Source organism: Myotis nattereri (assembly GCF_964212035.1).
Source record: "Myotis nattereri genome assembly, chromosome: 6".
Taxonomy (NCBI): domain Eukaryota; kingdom Metazoa; phylum Chordata; class Mammalia; order Chiroptera; family Vespertilionidae; genus Myotis; species Myotis nattereri.
Genome location: NC_138081.1, coordinates 63398457 through 63405277, shown reverse-complemented (window position 1 = coordinate 63405277; position 6821 = coordinate 63398457).

The following is a 6821-nucleotide window of genomic DNA, read 5'->3' as shown; positions in this document are numbered from 1 at the left end:
AACACCCAAGTTTAGTAGCTTCAGGGGAGGCCCTCTGTTTCCATCAAATTTCACCCGAAATTCCATTCTTAGGATTTCATTCTTTAATTTAAGGCCTACCCCTCCCCCGCCTTTTTTTTTTTTTTTTTTTTTTTTTTTTTTTTTTTTGCCTCTTCCAAACCATTCCTATGTACTTCACACCTCTGTTGGGGCATGTCTTATTGTATACAGCTTTTTTTAAAAAAGAAAAACAGTAATGAAATTTCCCTTCTGCTCTTCTCACTGGGGAGAGGTTGTGGGATGAAAAATGGGGAGAGAAGGTGTATTCAGCGCCCGAAAAGGAGAAGCATATGAAGTAAAACTATTTAGAAAGGTGTAGCTCCTTAAAGCAGATCCCAGTGACTTACAGCTTCATGGGAATGTGTTGCAGGCCTCAGCTGAAAGTTGATTTTGATAAGGTAGAGTTGGGGATGGGCAGGGTGGTGGAGTAAAAGGTGGACGTGTGTGGGAATGCCAAGTCTTAGGTCTCTGCTGGAGTTGGAAGTGTTGGCTGCTGAGGGTTTGATGTGCAGAGCATGGAGGTATCAAGATACAGTTTTGCTGAGGGTGGGCCATGCCTTACCCATTAGGGCATAAACGAAAGAATAGAATATGATGATATGAGCAGATTGTAAACAGGAGGCAATGCACTTGCTAGTTCTTATATTTGGAAGGAGACAAAGGAAAATGTGTTTTGAGGCTAGGAAGGGCGGGGTAGGGGGAATATCTCCTCTCCTAGACAAGGCAGGGCTGCTGGAATTTCTCTCTTGACTAATCCAGGAAGGGTCTGGAGGGGTGGTGATTTTTCCTTTTTGTCTGTCATGTATGAAATACTTTGGGGCTTCAAGCAAAATGATTTCCAAGAGCTATTCAGAGATGAGGAGACTGACTGCTGGGTCAGCCAAATCCTGGGTTTTTAATGGGAGAAAGCTGTGAGATGGGATCATTCTATTTTAAAGTTCCAACGCGCGAGTTTATCCACAAAGCATTTCTCTAGCCTTTCCTAGGAGAATGAGAAACATTTTCACAGCTATCTAATTTTAATCTTTCCAACATCCTTGTAAGTAGGTAAGAAAAAAATATTCTTACACTTTTTCTTTTTTTTAACAGATCATAAAATTTCATGACAAGTAGCTTCCCAAAAAACCACGTGAGGCCAAAGTGTGAAGCCAGTCAGAGCGGGCTGTCTTCTGAGAGCAGAGCTGCTATTCCTGTTGCTGGAGCACTTGCTTTAGTCTGAGCTCTCTGCTTTCTCTCTTGATCTCTCAGCTCCCGCTGGCCCAGTGTAGTGATGTGGGGCTTAGCATTGGCCCAGAACAATTCAAAGAGCGTTAATCACGAAGGCTTTCCTATGGCTCTGAGAGTGGACTGTGCATAGAATATGCTTTTCTTTTGCTGGGCACTTAGAGAGGTTTCAGAGTTGCAGAAAATTTCTCTGATCACGAAGCTGTTAAACCTTAGGAGCTGTCTTTTGTTCAGAAACTCAAAAAAGCCTTTTCTGGATCATGAACTGCTAATGAAAGGCAGGTTTTGTTTTTTTCTAAAGACATTGCTAATCATTATCTTCTTACCGCTATTGTCTGAGGAGAAAAATAATTCTATTGATCTGCCCTGCTAAGTTTTACCTCTTTCAGTAACAAAGACTTAATTTCTAACAATGGCAGATGAATAATAGATGAACAGCCAATTTATCCTGAGATGTTAAAGCCTGAAAAATAATGGGACTTCTCCCCTTTGTTTAACATAGGGTTTGAGATAGGCTACACAGAAAGAGCTGTATTTTATTAAAGCATGGTGGCCAAGAAGATAAAGACCTCTGTGTTAAAGAGGGTCTCTCTGTTTAAAGAGATATGATTGTGAGATTGTGGATTTAGTTTTGATTTTTATTTCTTAGCCATGAAACCTTAAGGTAGCTCCTTTTCATGAGTAACTTAGTTGTTGTTGTTTTTAAAAGCTTAGGGCTAAAAGACCCTTTGTGAAATTGATCCCCTTTTGCTTTTAAACCAGAATTAAGCAAAATGAAGAATTTGCCCAATGCTCACCAGTTTCCTCTTATGCTGAAATTAAGTGCTGGAACATGATTGTGTGGCTTGCAAACGATTTTCATTATTGTCTACCAGACTTAGGAGGGCTCTAATCTAATGTACTATACAAAATGAAGATTCCCTTAAAATTTCATCAGTGCAGCATTTAAAGGTTTCAAGACACTTTAGATCAAGCATGTCAAACTCGTGGCCTGCGGGCTGCATGCGGCCCACAACGAATATTTTTGCAGCCCAACCAATATAACAGTATGTAAGAAACATTTTAATAAAAATTTCACAACTTAATTTTTACAATATCCTCTTATACATAATTATGAATAATGAACCACAAAGTTCACTAGTGACTGGTTACTATAATCAGGTCGCATTCATTTCCCTTACACGCCTTACGTGCAGGCGCACCATTTCTCTCCACTAATACTAGCAGCGAATATTTTAGCAGCCCATTAGTCTTGGACTGACTTGTTTGGTGTGCACAACAGGAGATATTTTGCTTTCAGAGAACAAGAAAAATAGGTTTATTTGTGTTACGCTTATTAATTTGTGCAGTTATTCAGTGTCTGGTAAGTTAATGTTCGAGAGAAAATATTAATTTGTATTAAAATGTTCTATTATTTTATGTTAACGATTCCTCATTTATTTCAGCCCTTTGTATTCAGCATGTCTCTATCGAAATAAACCTACGTTTCTATGAAAATTGAAGCTTTTGTTTAGTTGCGGCCACATACACGTAAACCTTGTTTATTTGGCCCGTGTGAGCCTTTGAGTTGGACACGCTGCTTTAGATGCACTGTGAGGCTGCAGCAAAAGTGAGAGGATTTAGTCTGAAACAATTATGCTCCACCCTTACCTAATTTTGTGTGAAGAAAATACATAGACAGGCAAGACCACTTTATTTTGTTAGATCTCTGTATTCAAACCTTATAACACTTGATATATTTCTGGGAGAATGTTCTACCATAAAGAAAGAGGTCCATGTCAGTCTTGAGTGGTGAGGAGGAGAGAAAGGTCTGGAAAAGACCCTCTTTTTGCCTCCAGAATTTTACATCAGCAGATGGAGGATCAACTGTGGGATCAAGCTTTTTCCATGTCAATATAGCTGATGTTTTGTGTTTTACTATATGGTACTGTTTTTACTTTGAAGTATGTAAAGTGGGGGCTTGGGAGTGCCATGATCTGCATTCTTCAGGTCTTAAAGGCCTTAAAGGGGCTCAACCTTAAAGTCACACCTGTGTCTTCTGCTCAAAACCCACCAACGGCTCCCCATTACCCATTAAATAAAATCTACACTCCTCAGCTTGCTCTTTTGGCACTTGCTAGGACTAGGACTTTCTCATCTCCAGGACAGGGCGGCATTGTCCCTTTCAGGCAGGAGGACTAGCATGAGCAAAGGTCTGGAGGCAGGAAAAAGGAAAATACCGTTGTATTTGGGGTGTAGCCCATGGACAGGCCCGGCTGGAATGCAGGACGCCTGAAGGTGGGGTTTATCTATATATATATATACTGTCTCTCAGGGTTTTTGAAATTCTTAGTTGCACATGTTTACTGAGCTCCTCTCCCTGCCAGAGACTGCTTACCACAGGAGGGCAAAAATAAATAATTTACCGCCCCTGTGCCCACCAGTACCTGCCTGCGGGACTTAGGCCGGTACCCAGCCACCGCGAAGGCCGTGAGTGCCGGGAGACCTGAGCAGCAGAAGTTATGTCAATAATGAGAATTTGTTTCCTGCTTTTTATTTACAATTTCCCCACACTAAAGGCTAAATTAAAAACCCACAAAGACATTAAAGTCAGAACTGCAGCTATTAAAAACCTATTCCTGTGATCTCATACTTTTCGGTTAGAGCACCTAATGGCAGCTACACACCCGCACATTAGCCAGACACCAGCACCCGTCCCCACTCTGCTATGTCGTCTGGCCTAGAGCCGCTTTTCTCCTGCCGCCCTTTGTGACAGGGAACTGTTTCTCCTGCTTCTCTCCTAGCAACGGCAACCTTCTTTCAAGACAGCATTTGTTTCTCTCTCTCCCTGAGCAACGCTCTAAGTCTCTGAGGAGGGTGGTGAGGAGGGAGAGTATCTTCTGGCCTCTGTCCCCTCTGGGAGGGGGCAGTTCTCTGGAAATTCTCAGCAGCCTTGTGCACGGGGAACAGTCCTGAAGGAGGTGTAGGGATGAGCGCTCTGCAATTGAGTTTGCATCTAACATGGACAGTGCAAATTCATAGTCAAGTGATCCGGGCTGTGGTTGTTCTAAGGGGCAGGTTGAAAGGAATCAGAGGTGATGGAACCGGCACGGTATGAAGAGCTTGCTTTAAAGAGAAAAGGTACAAGTGAGCACAGCCAACAATGAGAAAGGTAAAAGGGGGGAAAGTGGTATGCCTAAATGGCACCCAAAACCATAGAAATCAGAACTATAGGGAAAAAAGGACATGGCTTTGAATACTGTGGATCAAAGGGAGAAGAAAAAGACCTGCTAGTTAAATGGGACCAATGTGCTTTCCCAGAAATAATGGAAACCTTAGTAAGATAGGCCCTGGCACCTGAAGATTCTAAAGCAGCGGTTCTCAACCTGTGGGTCACGACCCCTTTGGGGGTCGAACGACCCTTTCACGGGGGTAGCCTAAGACCCTCCTGCATATCAGATATTTACATTACAATTCATAACAGTAGCAAAATTACAGTTATGAAGTAGCAACGAAAATAATTTTGTGGTTGGGGGTCACCAGAACATGAGGAACTGTATTAAAGGGTCGCGGCATCAGGAAGGTTGAGAACCACTGTCAGGAAAAAGACCATGGGCTCAGGAGTAACACGGAAGTGGAGATGTGGTTTCCATGCCCCTCTTATGTCATTTGAGTGGAGACCCAGTAAGCCCAAGCCCCAAACAGGCAATTCAGCTGGCAGGTAAGAAGGATATAAACTAGGGCACAAGTAAAACAATTGTCCTTTCCTATGTGAACAACGACAATAACCCATTACACATGACAGCACTTACTATGGGCCAGAAAGAACGACACTAAGTTCTCTAAACACATTAACTCATTCAATGATCACGACAGCCCTATGGGAAAGTTGTTACTGTCTCTATGTTATGTATGAGGAGACCGAGGCACAGGGAGGTAAGGGAACTTGTGCAAGGCCACGCTGCTAGTGAGCCGTTTAAGGGACGCCAAGCTGAGACTCGGGTCTTCTGCTCCACCTGACCTTCTGGCTTTGCTTTTTAAATCTCCCTTCCTGGGCTCATGTCTCTTTAAGGCTCTGGGGTCTTATAGTGAGTGGAAGGACATTGTGTTCCAGAGAGGGTATTGCAGATTTCAAGGTGCTATGGTCTTAGAATAAACAAGGAGCAGCTCTGGCCTTACAGTATACTTGAGGGTATCCCCAACTCCTTTCCCTTTCATTCAAGAGCTCTGGGAAGTTCTCAGAGCAAATAGAGGAAGGAAGGAAGGAAGGAAGGAAGGAAGGAAGGAAGGAAGGAAGGAAGGAAGGAAGGGAAAAAGGAAGGAAGCTGTCCTCTTTGTAGTCCTTTTACTTCCCCATCAGGTGCCAAGGGGGCTCCTGAAATTTTGAATATCAGGCCCTCTTATTAATGCCTAAAACTTGGTTAGTAACGATACCTAGAAGGTTTAGAGAGAACATTTGCACCCATGGATACATGAACACCTTGTACTTACTGCTTCCTACTTTCTGTCATCTCCCCGCGCCCCCCCAGCCTCCCTCCCCCTCCCCCCCCCCCCCCCCCCCCCCCCGCCACGCCAACCATCATCATGACTGGGGCACCTCTATGCCAAGGCTTCTAAAAGTTGGATCCCGGGCCACCTGCAGCTTATTAAAATAAAGATTCTGGGGGCTCACCTCTGACTGAGCTCTGGAGGTGGGGCTTCTGAACCTCCATTTACATAACTCCCCGGGGGTTCTCATCCACACCTAAGTTTGAGAGCCCCTGATTATGATGTGAAAATAATGTACTTCTTATGCTTTCCCTAGGGCTGGAGCAGTGATGTGATGAGAAAAGAAGATGGCTTTTGACCTCAGGACTTTTAATATATTCACAAGCTAAGCTGGAATGACAGCGCCCTGAGATTTTTGCCTTTGGGCCTGCTGTGCTTCACTTAATCCTGTCAGTTCCCTGGTGATCTTTTCTGACCTTAAAAGGGTTTTTAAGCCCTTGACTTTGGGAAAATTTCAACCAGGAAATGTCTTTGACTTCAAAGTGAGCTGTAGCTGGGAGATTTTTTCTGGCATGTGTAGCTGGGAGATCCTTTCTGGCATGTGTCATAATGATAAGATGAGCCGAGGGTGAGGGAGGGGCAGCGCTCCACAGGTGGGCCTATGAGCCCAGCAGTGTTTTGATCATTCTTAGCCTAAACTGCTTTAGTGTCATAAAAACCCAGGAGTTTCTCATCGTGGGAGTTAATGTCTGTCAATAAACCTATCTAACGCCGGAACCGGTTTGGCTCAGTGGATAGAGCATCGGCCTGCGGACTGAAGGGTCCCAGGTTCGATTCCGGTCAAGGGCATGTGCCTGGGTTGCGGGCATATCCCCAGTGGGAGATGTGCAGGAGGAAGCTGATCGATGTTTCTCTCTCATCGATGTTTCTAGCTCTCTGTCTCTCTCCCTTCCTCTCTGTAGAAAATCAATAAAATATATTTAAAAAATAAAAAAATAAACCTATCTAACAATGCCTCCGATGTGTTTTCAGAATTCGAGAAAGTGCATGTGGTACGCATCTTTTATAAACTTCCTGTTTGGGCCCAGGGT